The sequence below is a fragment of the Haliotis asinina genome, chromosome 1, assembly GCF_037392515.1.
Source record: "Haliotis asinina isolate JCU_RB_2024 chromosome 1, JCU_Hal_asi_v2, whole genome shotgun sequence".
Taxonomy (NCBI): Eukaryota; Metazoa; Mollusca; class Gastropoda; order Lepetellida; family Haliotidae; genus Haliotis; species Haliotis asinina.
Window position 1 is genome coordinate 103632153 of NC_090280.1, and position 15858 is coordinate 103648010.

A 15858-nucleotide genomic window follows, 5' to 3' on the forward strand; every position below is an offset into this window, starting at 1 on the left:
CACCAGCCTTTCGATCTGCTTCCGACACTATCACCCATCTCTAGGCAAAAGTCAGCAGAGTCTACACTTGCTCACGGGCAAATCAAGACTCGAACGGGTTTGCCTGCGCCAGCTACCGTTTCACCATCATCGACTCTCCTCTCGGGATCGTCCCCTCGCCTGCTATGCAACACCAGCCTGTCGATCTGCTTCCGACACTATCACCCATCTCTAGGTAAAAGTCAGCAGAGTCTACACTTGCTCACGGGCAAATCAAGACTCGAACGGGTTTGCCTGCGCCAGCTACCGTTTTACCATCATCGCCTCTCGTCTCGAGGTCGCCCCCTCAACCTCTGTGCAACACCAGTGTTTTGCCTGCTTCGTGGCTGAGACATCGCCTGCTTCTAGGTAAAATCACCGGCGTATGCACTTGCTCACGGGCGAATCAAGACTCGAACCGGTTCGCTGCGCCAGCTACCCTGTCACCATCATCGCCTATCCTCTCGGGATCGTCCCCTCGCCTGCTATGCAACACCAACCTGTCGCTCTGCTTCCGACACTATCACCCATCTCTAGGCAAAAGTCAGCAGAGTCTACACTTGCTCACGGGCAAATCAAGACTCGAACGGGTTTGCCTGCGCCAGCTACCGTTTCACCATCATCGACTCTCCTCTCGGGATCGTCCCCTCGCCTGCTATGCAACACCAGCCTTTCGATCTGCTTCCGACACTATCACCCATCTCTAGGCAAAAGTCAGCAGAGTCTACACTTGCTCACGGGCAAATCAAGACTCGAACGGGTTTGCCTGCGCCAGCTACCGTTTCACCATCATCGACTCTCCTCTCGGGATCGTCCCCTCGCCTGCTATGCAACACCAGCCTGTCGATCTGCTTCCGACACTATCACCCATCTCTAGGTAAAAGTCAGCAGAGTCTACACTTGCTCACGGGCAAATCAAGACTCGAACGGGTTTGCCTGCGCCAGCTACCGTTTTACCATCATCGCCTCTCGTCTCGAGGTCGCCCCCTCAACCTCTGTGCAACACCAGTGTTTTGCCTGCTTCGTGGCTGAGACATCGCCTGCTTCTAGGTAAAATCACCGGCGTATGCACTTGCTCACGGGCGAATCAAGACTCGAACCGGTTCGCTGCGCCAGCTACCCTGTCACCATCATCGCCTATCCTCTCGGGATCGTCCCCTCGCCTGCTATGCAACACCAACCTGTCGCTCTGCTTCCGACACTATCACCCATCTCTAGGCAAAAGTCAGCAGAGTCTACACTTGCTCACGGGCAAATCAAGACTCGAACGGGTTTGCCTGCGCCAGCTACCGTTTCACCATCATCGACTCTCCTCTCGGGATCGTCCCCTCGCCTGCTATGCAACACCAGCCTTTCGATCTGCTTCCGACACTATCACCCATCTCTAGGCAAAAGTCAGCAGAGTCTACACTTGCTCACGGGCAAATCAAGACTCGAACGGGTTTGCCTGCGCCAGCTACCGTTTCACCATCATCGACTCTCCTCTCGGGATCGTCCCCTCGCCTGCTATGCAACACCAGCCTGTCGATCTGCTTCCGACACTATCACCCATCTCTAGGCAAAAGTCAGCAGAGTCTACACTTGCTCACGGGCAAATCAAGACTCGAACGGGTTTGCCTGCGCCAGCTACCGTTTTACCATCATCGCCTCTCGTCTCGAGGTCGCCCCCTCAACCTCTGTGCAACACCAGTGTTTTGCCTGCTTCGTGGCTGAGACATCGCCTGCTTCTAGGTAAAATCACCGGCGTATGCACTTGCTCACGGGCGAATCAAGACTCGAACCGGTTCGCTGCGCCAGCTACCCTGTCACCATCATCGCCTATCCTCTCGGGATCGTCCCCTCGCCTGCTATGCAACACCAACCTGTCGCTCTGCTTCCGACACTATCACCCATCTCTAGGCAAAAGTCAGCAGAGTCTACACTTGCTCACGGGCAAATCAAGACTCGAACGGGTTTGCCTGCGCCAGCTACCGTTTCACCATCATCGACTCTCCTCTCGGGATCGTCCCCTCGCCTGCTATGCAACACCAGCCTTTCGATCTGCTTCCGACACTATCACCCATCTCTAGGCAAAAGTCAGCAGAGTCTACACTTGCTCACGGGCAAATCAAGACTCGAACGGGTTTGCCTGCGCCAGCTACCGTTTCACCATCATCGACTCTCCTCTCGGGATCGTCCCCTCGCCTGCTATGCAACACCAGCCTGTCGATCTGCTTCCGACACTATCACCCATCTCTAGGTAAAAGTCAGCAGAGTCTACACTTGCTCACGGGCAAATCAAGACTCGAACGGGTTTGCCTGCGCCAGCTACCGTTTTACCATCATCGCCTCTCGTCTCGAGGTCGCCCCCTCAACCTCTGTGCAACACCAGTGTTTTGCCTGCTTCGTGGCTGAGACATCGCCTGCTTCTAGGTAAAATCACCGGCGTATGCACTTGCTCACGGGCGAATCAAGACTCGAACCGGTTCGCTACGCCAGCTACCCTGTCACCATCATCGCCTATCCTCTCGGGATCGTCCCCTCGCCTGCTATGCAACACCAACCTGTCGCTCTGCTTCCGACACTATCACCCATCTCTAGGCAAAAGTCAGCAGAGTCTACACTTGCTCACGGGCAAATCAAGACTCGAACGGGTTTGCCTGCGCCAGCTACCGTTTCACCATCATCGACTCTCCTCTCGGGATCGTCCCCTCAACCTCTGTGCAACACCAGTGTTTTGCCTGCTTCGTGGCTGAGACATCGCCTGCTTCTAGGTAAAATCACCGGCGTATGCACTTGCTCACGGGCGAATCAAGACTCGAACCGGTTCGCTGCGCCAGCTACCCTGTCACCATCATCGCCTATCCTCTCGGGATCGTCCCCTCGCCTGCTATGCAACACCAACCTGTCGCTCTGCTTCCGACACTATCACCCATCTCTAGGCAAAAGTCAGCAGAGTCTACACTTGCTCACGGGCAAATCAAGACTCGAACGGGTTTGCCTGCGCCAGCTACCGTTTCACCATCATCGACTCTCCTCTCGGGATCGTCCCCTCGCCTGCTATGCAACACCAGCCTTTCGATCTGCTTCCGACACTATCACCCATCTCTAGGCAAAAGTCAGCAGAGTCTACACTTGCTCACGGGCAAATCAAGACTCGAACGGGTTTGCCTGCGCCAGCTACCGTTTCACCATCATCGACTCTCCTCTCGGGATCGTCCCCTCGCCTGCTATGCAACACCAGCCTGTCGATCTGCTTCCGACACTATCACCCATCTCTAGGTAAAAGTCAGCAGAGTCTACACTTGCTCACGGGCAAATCAAGACTCGAACGGGTTTGCCTGCGCCAGCTACCGTTTTACCATCATCGCCTCTCGTCTCGAGGTCGCCCCCTCAACCTCTGTGCAACACCAGTGTTTTGCCTGCTTCGTGGCTGAGACATCGCCTGCTTCTAGGTAAAATCACCGGCGTATGCACTTGCTCACGGGCGAATCAAGACTCGAACCGGTTCGCTGCGCCAGCTACCCTGTCACCATCATCGCCTATCCTCTCGGGATCGTCCCCTCGCCTGCTATGCAACACCAACCTGTCGCTCTGCTTCCGACACTATCACCCATCTCTAGGCAAAAGTCAGCAGAGTCTACACTTGCTCACGGGCAAATCAAGACTCGAACGGGTTTGCCTGCGCCAGCTACCGTTTCACCATCATCGACTCTCCTCTCGGGATCGTCCCCTCGCCTGCTATGCAACACCAGCCTTTCGATCTGCTTCCGACACTATCACCCATCTCTAGGCAAAAGTCAGCAGAGTCTACACTTGCTCACGGGCAAATCAAGACTCGAACGGGTTTGCCTGCGCCAGCTACCGTTTCACCATCATCGACTCTCCTCTCGGGATCGTCCCCTCGCCTGCTATGCAACACCAGCCTGTCGATCTGCTTCCGACACTATCACCCATCTCTAGGTAAAAGTCAGCAGAGTCTACACTTGCTCACGGGCAAATCAAGACTCGAACGGGTTTGCCTGCGCCAGCTACCGTTTTACCATCATCGCCTCTCGTCTCGAGGTCGCCCCCTCAACCTCTGTGCAACACCAGTGTTTTGCCTGCTTCGTGGCTGAGACATCGCCTGCTTCTAGGTAAAATCACCGGCGTATGCACTTGCTCACGGGCGAATCAAGACTCGAACCGGTTCGCTGCGCCAGCTACCCTGTCACCATCATCGCCTATCCTCTCGGGATCGTCCCCTCGCCTGCTATGCAACACCAACCTGTCGCTCTGCTTCCGACACTATCACCCATCTCTAGGCAAAAGTCAGCAGAGTCTACACTTGCTCACGGGCAAATCAAGACTCGAACGGGTTTGCCTGCGCCAGCTACCGTTTCACCATCATCGACTCTCCTCTCGGGATCGTCCCCTCGCCTGCTATGCAACACCAGCCTTTCGATCTGCTTCCGACACTATCACCCATCTCTAGGCAAAAGTCAGCAGAGTCTACACTTGCTCACGGGCAAATCAAGACTCGAACGGGTTTGCCTGCGCCAGCTACCGTTTCACCATCATCGACTCTCCTCTCGGGATCGTCCCCTCGCCTGCTATGCAACACCAGCCTGTCGATCTGCTTCCGACACTATCACCCATCTCTAGGTAAAAGTCAGCAGAGTCTACACTTGCTCACGGGCAAATCAAGACTCGAACGGGTTTGCCTGCGCCAGCTACCGTTTTACCATCATCGCCTCTCGTCTCGAGGTCGCCCCCTCAACCTCTGTGCAACACCAGTGTTTTGCCTGCTTCGTGGCTGAGACATCGCCTGCTTCTAGGTAAAATCACCGGCGTATGCACTTGCTCACGGGCGAATCAAGACTCGAACCGGTTCGCTGCGCCAGCTACCCTGTCACCATCATCGCCTATCCTCTCGGGATCGTCCCCTCGCCTGCTATGCAACACCAACCTGTCGCTCTGCTTCCGACACTATCACCCATCTCTAGGCAAAAGTCAGCAGAGTCTACACTTGCTCACGGGCAAATCAAGACTCGAACGGGTTTGCCTGCGCCAGCTACCGTTTCACCATCATCGACTCTCCTCTCGGGATCGTCCCCTCGCCTGCTATGCAACACCAGCCTTTCGATCTGCTTCCGACACTATCACCCATCTCTAGGCAAAAGTCAGCAGAGTCTACACTTGCTCACGGGCAAATCAAGACTCGAACGGGTTTGCCTGCGCCAGCTACCGTTTCACCATCATCGACTCTCCTCTCGGGATCGTCCCCTCGCCTGCTATGCAACACCAGCCTGTCGATCTGCTTCCGACACTATCACCCATCTCTAGGTAAAAGTCAGCAGAGTCTACACTTGCTCACGGGCAAATCAAGACTCGAACGGGTTTGCCTGCGCCAGCTACCGTTTTACCATCATCGCCTCTCGTCTCGAGGTCGCCCCCTCAACCTCTGTGCAACACCAGTGTTTTGCCTGCTTCGTGGCTGAGACATCGCCTGCTTCTAGGTAAAATCACCGGCGTATGCACTTGCTCACGGGCGAATCAAGACTCGAACCGGTTCGCTGCGCCAGCTACCCTGTCACCATCATCGCCTATCCTCTCGGGATCGTCCCCTCGCCTGCTATGCAACACCAACCTGTCGCTCTGCTTCCGACACTATCACCCATCTCTAGGCAAAAGTCAGCAGAGTCTACACTTGCTCACGGGCAAATCAAGACTCGAACGGGTTTGCCTGCGCCAGCTACCGTTTCACCATCATCGACTCTCCTCTCGGGATCGTCCCCTCGCCTGCTATGCAACACCAGCCTTTCGATCTGCTTCCGACACTATCACCCATCTCTAGGCAAAAGTCAGCAGAGTCTACACTTGCTCACGGGCAAATCAAGACTCGAACGGGTTTGCCTGCGCCAGCTACCGTTTCACCATCATCGACTCTCCTCTCGGGATCGTCCCCTCGCCTGCTATGCAACACCAGCCTGTCGATCTGCTTCCGACACTATCACCCATCTCTAGGTAAAAGTCAGCAGAGTCTACACTTGCTCACGGGCAAATCAAGACTCGAACGGGTTTGCCTGCGCCAGCTACCGTTTTACCATCATCGCCTCTCGTCTCGAGGTCGCCCCCTCAACCTCTGTGCAACACCAGTGTTTTGCCTGCTTCGTGGCTGAGACATCGCCTGCTTCTAGGTAAAATCACCGGCGTATGCACTTGCTCACGGGCGAATCAAGACTCGAACCGGTTCGCTGCGCCAGCTACCCTGTCACCATCATCGCCTATCCTCTCGGGATCGTCCCCTCGCCTGCTATGCAACACCAACCTGTCGCTCTGCTTCCGACACTATCACCCATCTCTAGGCAAAAGTCAGCAGAGTCTACACTTGCTCACGGGCAAATCAAGACTCGAACGGGTTTGCCTGCGCCAGCTACCGTTTCACCATCATCGACTCTCCTCTCGGGATCGTCCCCTCGCCTGCTATGCAACACCAGCCTTTCGATCTGCTTCCGACACTATCACCCATCTCTAGGCAAAAGTCAGCAGAGTCTACACTTGCTCACGGGCAAATCAAGACTCGAACGGGTTTGCCTGCGCCAGCTACCGTTTCACCATCATCGACTCTCCTCTCGGGATCGTCCCCTCGCCTGCTATGCAACACCAGCCTGTCGATCTGCTTCCGACACTATCACCCATCTCTAGGCAAAAGTCAGCAGAGTCTACACTTGCTCACGGGCAAATCAAGACTCGAACGGGTTTGCCTGCGCCAGCTACCGTTTTACCATCATCGCCTCTCGTCTCGAGGTCGCCCCCTCAACCTCTGTGCAACACCAGTGTTTTGCCTGCTTCGTGGCTGAGACATCGCCTGCTTCTAGGTAAAATCACCGGCGTATGCACTTGCTCACGGGCGAATCAAGACTCGAACCGGTTCGCTGCGCCAGCTACCCTGTCACCATCATCGCCTATCCTCTCGGGATCGTCCCCTCGCCTGCTATGCAACACCAACCTGTCGCTCTGCTTCCGACACTATCACCCATCTCTAGGCAAAAGTCAGCAGAGTCTACACTTGCTCACGGGCAAATCAAGACTCGAACGGGTTTGCCTGCGCCAGCTACCGTTTCACCATCATCGACTCTCCTCTCGGGATCGTCCCCTCGCCTGCTATGCAACACCAGCCTTTCGATCTGCTTCCGACACTATCACCCATCTCTAGGCAAAAGTCAGCAGAGTCTACACTTGCTCACGGGCAAATCAAGACTCGAACGGGTTTGCCTGCGCCAGCTACCGTTTCACCATCATCGACTCTCCTCTCGGGATCGTCCCCTCGCCTGCTATGCAACACCAGCCTGTCGATCTGCTTCCGACACTATCACCCATCTCTAGGTAAAAGTCAGCAGAGTCTACACTTGCTCACGGGCAAATCAAGACTCGAACGGGTTTGCCTGCGCCAGCTACCGTTTTACCATCATCGCCTCTCGTCTCGAGGTCGCCCCCTCAACCTCTGTGCAACACCAGTGTTTTGCCTGCTTCGTGGCTGAGACATCGCCTGCTTCTAGGTAAAATCACCGGCGTATGCACTTGCTCACGGGCGAATCAAGACTCGAACCGGTTCGCTACGCCAGCTACCCTGTCACCATCATCGCCTATCCTCTCGGGATCGTCCCCTCGCCTGCTATGCAACACCAACCTGTCGCTCTGCTTCCGACACTATCACCCATCTCTAGGCAAAAGTCAGCAGAGTCTACACTTGCTCACGGGCAAATCAAGACTCGAACGGGTTTGCCTGCGCCAGCTACCGTTTCACCATCATCGACTCTCCTCTCGGGATCGTCCCCTCAACCTCTGTGCAACACCAGTGTTTTGCCTGCTTCGTGGCTGAGACATCGCCTGCTTCTAGGTAAAATCACCGGCGTATGCACTTGCTCACGGGCGAATCAAGACTCGAACCGGTTCGCTGCGCCAGCTACCCTGTCACCATCATCGCCTATCCTCTCGGGATCGTCCCCTCGCCTGCTATGCAACACCAACCTGTCGCTCTGCTTCCGACACTATCACCCATCTCTAGGCAAAAGTCAGCAGAGTCTACACTTGCTCACGGGCAAATCAAGACTCGAACGGGTTTGCCTGCGCCAGCTACCGTTTCACCATCATCGACTCTCCTCTCGGGATCGTCCCCTCGCCTGCTATGCAACACCAGCCTTTCGATCTGCTTCCGACACTATCACCCATCTCTAGGCAAAAGTCAGCAGAGTCTACACTTGCTCACGGGCAAATCAAGACTCGAACGGGTTTGCCTGCGCCAGCTACCGTTTCACCATCATCGACTCTCCTCTCGGGATCGTCCCCTCGCCTGCTATGCAACACCAGCCTGTCGATCTGCTTCCGACACTATCACCCATCTCTAGGTAAAAGTCAGCAGAGTCTACACTTGCTCACGGGCAAATCAAGACTCGAACGGGTTTGCCTGCGCCAGCTACCGTTTTACCATCATCGCCTCTCGTCTCGAGGTCGCCCCCTCAACCTCTGTGCAACACCAGTGTTTTGCCTGCTTCGTGGCTGAGACATCGCCTGCTTCTAGGTAAAATCACCGGCGTATGCACTTGCTCACGGGCGAATCAAGACTCGAACCGGTTCGCTGCGCCAGCTACCCTGTCACCATCATCGCCTATCCTCTCGGGATCGTCCCCTCGCCTGCTATGCAACACCAACCTGTCGCTCTGCTTCCGACACTATCACCCATCTCTAGGCAAAAGTCAGCAGAGTCTACACTTGCTCACGGGCAAATCAAGACTCGAACGGGTTTGCCTGCGCCAGCTACCGTTTCACCATCATCGACTCTCCTCTCGGGATCGTCCCCTCGCCTGCTATGCAACACCAGCCTTTCGATCTGCTTCCGACACTATCACCCATCTCTAGGCAAAAGTCAGCAGAGTCTACACTTGCTCACGGGCAAATCAAGACTCGAACGGGTTTGCCTGCGCCAGCTACCGTTTCACCATCATCGACTCTCCTCTCGGGATCGTCCCCTCGCCTGCTATGCAACACCAGCCTGTCGATCTGCTTCCGACACTATCACCCATCTCTAGGTAAAAGTCAGCAGAGTCTACACTTGCTCACGGGCAAATCAAGACTCGAACGGGTTTGCCTGCGCCAGCTACCGTTTTACCATCATCGCCTCTCGTCTCGAGGTCGCCCCCTCAACCTCTGTGCAACACCAGTGTTTTGCCTGCTTCGTGGCTGAGACATCGCCTGCTTCTAGGTAAAATCACCGGCGTATGCACTTGCTCACGGGCGAATCAAGACTCGAACCGGTTCGCTGCGCCAGCTACCCTGTCACCATCATCGCCTATCCTCTCGGGATCGTCCCCTCGCCTGCTATGCAACACCAACCTGTCGCTCTGCTTCCGACACTATCACCCATCTCTAGGCAAAAGTCAGCAGAGTCTACACTTGCTCACGGGCAAATCAAGACTCGAACGGGTTTGCCTGCGCCAGCTACCGTTTCACCATCATCGACTCTCCTCTCGGGATCGTCCCCTCGCCTGCTATGCAACACCAGCCTTTCGATCTGCTTCCGACACTATCACCCATCTCTAGGCAAAAGTCAGCAGAGTCTACACTTGCTCACGGGCAAATCAAGACTCGAACGGGTTTGCCTGCGCCAGCTACCGTTTCACCATCATCGACTCTCCTCTCGGGATCGTCCCCTCGCCTGCTATGCAACACCAGCCTGTCGATCTGCTTCCGACACTATCACCCATCTCTAGGTAAAAGTCAGCAGAGTCTACACTTGCTCACGGGCAAATCAAGACTCGAACGGGTTTGCCTGCGCCAGCTACCGTTTTACCATCATCGCCTCTCGTCTCGAGGTCGCCCCCTCAACCTCTGTGCAACACCAGTGTTTTGCCTGCTTCGTGGCTGAGACATCGCCTGCTTCTAGGTAAAATCACCGGCGTATGCACTTGCTCACGGGCGAATCAAGACTCGAACCGGTTCGCTGCGCCAGCTACCCTGTCACCATCATCGCCTATCCTCTCGGGATCGTCCCCTCGCCTGCTATGCAACACCAACCTGTCGCTCTGCTTCCGACACTATCACCCATCTCTAGGCAAAAGTCAGCAGAGTCTACACTTGCTCACGGGCAAATCAAGACTCGAACGGGTTTGCCTGCGCCAGCTACCGTTTCACCATCATCGACTCTCCTCTCGGGATCGTCCCCTCGCCTGCTATGCAACACCAGCCTTTCGATCTGCTTCCGACACTATCACCCATCTCTAGGCAAAAGTCAGCAGAGTCTACACTTGCTCACGGGCAAATCAAGACTCGAACGGGTTTGCCTGCGCCAGCTACCGTTTCACCATCATCGACTCTCCTCTCGGGATCGTCCCCTCGCCTGCTATGCAACACCAGCCTGTCGATCTGCTTCCGACACTATCACCCATCTCTAGGCAAAAGTCAGCAGAGTCTACACTTGCTCACGGGCAAATCAAGACTCGAACGGGTTTGCCTGCGCCAGCTACCGTTTTACCATCATCGCCTCTCGTCTCGAGGTCGCCCCCTCAACCTCTGTGCAACACCAGTGTTTTGCCTGCTTCGTGGCTGAGACATCGCCTGCTTCTAGGTAAAATCACCGGCGTATGCACTTGCTCACGGGCGAATCAAGACTCGAACCGGTTCGCTGCGCCAGCTACCCTGTCACCATCATCGCCTATCCTCTCGGGATCGTCCCCTCGCCTGCTATGCAACACCAACCTGTCGCTCTGCTTCCGACACTATCACCCATCTCTAGGCAAAAGTCAGCAGAGTCTACACTTGCTCACGGGCAAATCAAGACTCGAACGGGTTTGCCTGCGCCAGCTACCGTTTCACCATCATCGACTCTCCTCTCGGGATCGTCCCCTCGCCTGCTATGCAACACCAGCCTTTCGATCTGCTTCCGACACTATCACCCATCTCTAGGCAAAAGTCAGCAGAGTCTACACTTGCTCACGGGCAAATCAAGACTCGAACGGGTTTGCCTGCGCCAGCTACCGTTTCACCATCATCGACTCTCCTCTCGGGATCGTCCCCTCGCCTGCTATGCAACACCAGCCTGTCGATCTGCTTCCGACACTATCACCCATCTCTAGGTAAAAGTCAGCAGAGTCTACACTTGCTCACGGGCAAATCAAGACTCGAACGGGTTTGCCTGCGCCAGCTACCGTTTTACCATCATCGCCTCTCGTCTCGAGGTCGCCCCCTCAACCTCTGTGCAACACCAGTGTTTTGCCTGCTTCGTGGCTGAGACATCGCCTGCTTCTAGGTAAAATCACCGGCGTATGCACTTGCTCACGGGCGAATCAAGACTCGAACCGGTTCGCTACGCCAGCTACCCTGTCACCATCATCGCCTATCCTCTCGGGATCGTCCCCTCGCCTGCTATGCAACACCAACCTGTCGCTCTGCTTCCGACACTATCACCCATCTCTAGGCAAAAGTCAGCAGAGTCTACACTTGCTCACGGGCAAATCAAGACTCGAACGGGTTTGCCTGCGCCAGCTACCGTTTCACCATCATCGACTCTCCTCTCGGGATCGTCCCCTCAACCTCTGTGCAACACCAGTGTTTTGCCTGCTTCGTGGCTGAGACATCGCCTGCTTCTAGGTAAAATCACCGGCGTATGCACTTGCTCACGGGCGAATCAAGACTCGAACCGGTTCGCTGCGCCAGCTACCCTGTCACCATCATCGCCTATCCTCTCGGGATCGTCCCCTCGCCTGCTATGCAACACCAACCTGTCGCTCTGCTTCCGACACTATCACCCATCTCTAGGCAAAAGTCAGCAGAGTCTACACTTGCTCACGGGCAAATCAAGACTCGAACGGGTTTGCCTGCGCCAGCTACCGTTTCACCATCATCGACTCTCCTCTCGGGATCGTCCCCTCGCCTGCTATGCAACACCAGCCTTTCGATCTGCTTCCGACACTATCACCCATCTCTAGGCAAAAGTCAGCAGAGTCTACACTTGCTCACGGGCAAATCAAGACTCGAACGGGTTTGCCTGCGCCAGCTACCGTTTCACCATCATCGACTCTCCTCTCGGGATCGTCCCCTCGCCTGCTATGCAACACCAGCCTGTCGATCTGCTTCCGACACTATCACCCATCTCTAGGTAAAAGTCAGCAGAGTCTACACTTGCTCACGGGCAAATCAAGACTCGAACGGGTTTGCCTGCGCCAGCTACCGTTTTACCATCATCGCCTCTCGTCTCGAGGTCGCCCCCTCAACCTCTGTGCAACACCAGTGTTTTGCCTGCTTCGTGGCTGAGACATCGCCTGCTTCTAGGTAAAATCACCGGCGTATGCACTTGCTCACGGGCGAATCAAGACTCGAACCGGTTCGCTACGCCAGCTACCCTGTCACCATCATCGCCTATCCTCTCGGGATCGTCCCCTCGCCTGCTATGCAACACCAACCTGTCGCTCTGCTTCCGACACTATCACCCATCTCTAGGCAAAAGTCAGCAGAGTCTACACTTGCTCACGGGCAAATCAAGACTCGAACGGGTTTGCCTGCGCCAGCTACCGTTTCACCATCATCGACTCTCCTCTCGGGATCGTCCCCTCGCCTGCTATGCAACACCAGCATATCGTTCTGCTTCTCGCAAACTCGCCATTGAGCCCCCTGTCAAGACTCGATAGTTTTCCGTTTTGCTACACCATGGCCGCTTATGGATCGAGCGTCTTCGGCAGAACGAATGATGAATAGTATGAACAACGTCGCGCGCCGTTGCTCACGCTAACCACCACGTCAACCAAGTGCTTGATCATGGTGGAGGTCGGAATTATCCCCCTATGCACAACCTTGATACTTTCCAACCTCCGTGGGCAGACGTAGAGGGCAGCGTCGCAATTTCCGCATCGCCGTTCCGTTCCCGTCCCGTCTACGTTCGTGCCCGGGGAACGTAGGCATTTTCCGAGCAGTGGCCAAGCTGGCTCGGGTTCCCCTTGTGTAGAAAAGTACGTAAATACGTTGGATAGTTAAACTTTCACCTGACGATAGTACACATTTTAAAAAGTTTAGATTTACTTTATTTGAAAAGATAGAGCAACGAAATTTTGCATGTACCTCCGCCATTAAATGGGCTTTCTGGCAATACCATCCAATTTGACATCTGACTTTTAGAAAAGAAGTTACATAGTATTTTTTTAAAAAGTACAGTAAAAAACGACTATTTTTTCGAACAAATTGTGCAATATACTTTACAATTTTCAGAATAGATGAAATCTGCTTACACCATTGTTGCCGTCACCAGAAGAGCTTTCTAATGATACCAAAAAATGTATGCTACAGACTAGAGTGCTGCAGTTAGAAGCAAAAAAGACGCAATAAGGCAACACGAGAGCAAATGCGCCATTGAAAGGCCGTAGACGCGAAAAGCGGCGGTATATACGGACGTGTGTAGCCTCTCCAAAAACCATTGTATATGTACATGTGATACGTCGTTAGAAGCAGATTTGAAAGGGCATTCATACGCATTATGGACATTTAGGAACGAGAAAACGATATAAAAATTATCAACGAAATTAACTTCCGATTACCGATCCGTTGACACGGAAATAGCATGCGGCAGTACATGCGGACAGCTATACACAACATTGCAGACGTGCATGTTATACATCGCTAGAAACCCCATGGAAAGACCTTTCAAATGAATCATAGACATAAGAAATCCAATGAGGGATAACGAAATTAGAACGAAAGTCTACTTCCGCTAACGGCGCCGTTGCGACGGAACTAACATGCGGCATCAAATCTGGACAGCTATACACAACATTGCAGACGTGCATGTTATACATCGCTAGAAACCCCATGGAAAGGCCTTTCAAATGAATCATAGATATAAGAAATCCAATGAGGGATAACGAAATTAGGACGAAAGCCTACTTCCGCTAACGGCGCCGTTGGGACGGAACTAACATGCGGCATTACATACGGACAGCTATACACAACATTGCAGACGTACATGTTATACATCGCTAGAAACCCCATGGAAAGACCTTTCAAATGAATCATAGACATAAGAAATCCAATGAGGGATAACGAAATTAGAACGAAAGTCTACTTCCGCTAACGGCGCCGTTGCGACGGAACTAACATGCGGCATCAAATCTGGACAGCTATACACAACATTGCAGACGTGCATGTTATACATCGCTAGAAACCCCATGGAAAGGCCTTTCAAATGAATCATAGATATAAGAAATCCAATGAGGGATAACGAAATTAGGACGAAAGCCTACTTCCGCTAACGGCGCCGTTGGGACGGAACTAACATGCGGCATTACATACGGACAGCTATACACAACATTGCAGACGTACATGTTATACATCGCTAGAAACCCCATGGAAAGACCTTTCAAATGAATCATAGATATAAGAAATCCAATGAGGGATAACGAAATTAGAACGAAAGTCTACTTCCGCTACCGGCGCCTTTGCGACGGAACTAACATGCGGCATCAAATCTGGACAGCTATACACAACATTGCAGACGTGCATGTCATACATCGCCAGAAACCCCATGAAGAGACCTTTCAAATGAATCATAGATATTAGAAATCCAATGAGGGATAACGAAATTAGAACGAAAGTCTACTTCCGCTACCGGCGCCGTTGCGACGGAACGGACAAGCGGCATTACCTACGGACATGCCTAGCATCTTTGCTCAACGTCGCACATGCACATGCCATACACCACCAGAAGCGAATTGAAATGCTCTTTCTAATGAATATAAGATACTGAAAGTCGCATCAGACATGTACACATGATTAACCAAGAAATAACGCACTGATGGTGTTGGCGACGCACGGGACACGCGGCATGACACGCAGGCGTATGTAGCTTGCCATGCCAGTGCACATGGGCTTGTCGTACATCGTCTTGAAGCCCATTTGCATGGGCTTTCACATGCACTATAGATGTTAGGGATCTTCGAAAGGAGAGAGATATTATAAGGGGTTATTGGTGGGGTCGACATGAGTCGGCGGCGGAAGTCAAGCCGGATAGAAAAGCGGCACTATATGCAGACGGTTGCAGCTGTGCACAGCATTGCAGACGTGCATGTTATGCATCGCCAGAAACCCCATGAAGAGACCTTTCAAATGAATCATAGATATTAGAAATCCAATGAGGGATAACGAAATTAGAACGAAAGTCTACTTCCGCTACCGGCGCCGTTGCGACGGAACGGACAAGCGGCATTACCTACGGACATGCCTAGCATCTTTGCTCAACGTCGCACATGCACATGCCATACACCACCAGAAGCGAATTGAAATGCTCTTTCTAATGAATATAAGATACTGAAAGTCGCATCAGACATGTACACATGATTAACCAAGAAATAACGCACTGATGGTGTTGGCGACGCACGGGACACGCGGCATGACACGCAGACGTATGTAGCTTGCCATGCCAGTGCACATGGGCTTGTCTTACATCGTCTTGAAGCCCATTTGCATGGGCTTTCACATGCACTGTAGATGATAGCGATCTTCGAAAGGAGAGAGATATTATAAGGGGTTATTGGTGGGGTCGACATGAGTCGGCGGCGGAAGTCAAGCCGGATAGAAAAGCGGCACTATATGCAGACGGTTGCAGCTGTGCACAGCATTGCAGACTTGCATGTTATGCATCGCCAGAAACCCCATGAAGAGACCTTTCAAATGAATCATAGATATTAGAAATCCAATGAGGGATAACGAAATTAGAACGAAAGTCTACTTCCGCTACCGGCGCCGTTGCGACGGAACGGACAAGCGGCATTACCTACGGACATGCCTAGCATCTTTGCTCAACGTCGCACATGCACATGCCATACACCACCAGAAGCG